The sequence below is a fragment of the Periplaneta americana genome, chromosome 1 (assembly GCF_040183065.1).
Source record: "Periplaneta americana isolate PAMFEO1 chromosome 1, P.americana_PAMFEO1_priV1, whole genome shotgun sequence".
In the NCBI taxonomy this organism is placed as follows: Eukaryota; Metazoa; Arthropoda; class Insecta; order Blattodea; family Blattidae; genus Periplaneta; species Periplaneta americana.
This window is the reverse complement of record NC_091117.1, coordinates 30,175,001-30,176,240: the sequence shown is the minus strand read 5'-3', so window position 1 is coordinate 30,176,240 and position 1,240 is coordinate 30,175,001. Positions and strand designations below refer to the sequence as shown.

Genomic DNA, 1,240 nt, shown 5'->3' with positions numbered 1-1,240 from the left:
ACCCGGGTCCTTGGGTTCTTGACAATTATTAATTTTATTGTTACCATAACATATATATTCTATAGGACCAAAAACTAATAATCTTTACGTAGATTGTTCTAGCAACAGTGCATATTTCTGTACAGATTACTGTGCACATTACAGTGAAATCCCGGCCACCAATTCACTCAACTGAGTGCGCTCCTTGTATAGGCCTAATAGCAGTTGACTTAATATAAAATGTCAACTTACATGCCCAACTTGGAGTCAGGCCAAAAAGGGAAAAACACTGGAGGAGGGGAGTTCGATCCAGTGCTGTGAATTGGAATGGACTCGGCGTAGCTCAATGGTGAGAGCGCTTGGTACGTAGAACCAAAGACCCGGGTTCGATTCCCGGCTCCGGAGCGAATTTTTCTCCTCTAATATTAATTGATGAATAATTGTTTAGGTTTGTACATTGAATCATCTGATTGATATGTACTGTATATTTTTTGTAGTCACCAACGTAGCTCAGTCGGCAGACTCGCTGGCCTGCTGATCCGGAGCTTAGCTCGGACTTGGGTTAGATCTCCGTTTGGTCTGATTACCTGATTGGGTATTTTCCGAGGTTTTCCCCAACCATAAGGCAAATGCCAGGTAGTCTGCGGCGAATCGTCAGCTTCACCTTACTTCATTTCGCTAAAAAATTGTAAAATTTTGGCTTGTTCCACATCCTAAAGCTTCATTGCTAATGTCAGATCTATAAATACAATAAATGAAATTACACGAAATCGGCTAACACGATTTTAAGAAAAAAATCTGTTTCAAGGAGAACTGATACACTTTAGAGAAAAAGTCACTCTTGGTGGTTTGTGGAACTAGTTGAGATTAATATCTTAATGTTTATTGTTATCTCATAATCAAAGCTTAAAGTGCATGGAATCTTTTCCCTTTGCATCTCACCGACTTTCGTAAGAACAATGCATTAAATATTTTCAATGAATATCATACTTGTTAAAATGAATCATTCAAAGAGAGGCTTAGAATAATATTTTAATACATCTATTTACTTTAAAGGAAGTATTGAACAGAAAAAAAGAAACTTACCCGAACATCATTTCGATACTGAAGACTTTGTGTTTGCTTCTTGAATATAGAAGGCCACCACTCCTTGCAGTTTATTATCTTCTGAGTTTGCGCAGATCTCACTTCAAAAGCAGGTCCGTTATTCCTTGCATTTCGAATGATGATGTTATACAGGGCTAATGAGTGCAGAAATAAA

At 37.9% G+C, this 1,240-nt stretch overlaps 1 long non-coding RNA gene across 1 annotated transcript in view; it reads right to left on the bottom strand.

Annotated features, from left to right (window-relative positions):
• Positions 1-1,073: 1,073 nt before the first annotated feature.
• The window catches only part of LOC138708976 (uncharacterized), a 657,561-nt gene continuing 657,394 nt past the window's right edge, over positions 1,074-1,240 (bottom strand). The window contains exon 4 of the long non-coding RNA XR_011334804.1: positions 1,074-1,220. This is a non-coding gene — a long non-coding RNA (uncharacterized lncRNA). The remainder of the gene's footprint in view (positions 1,221-1,240) is intronic.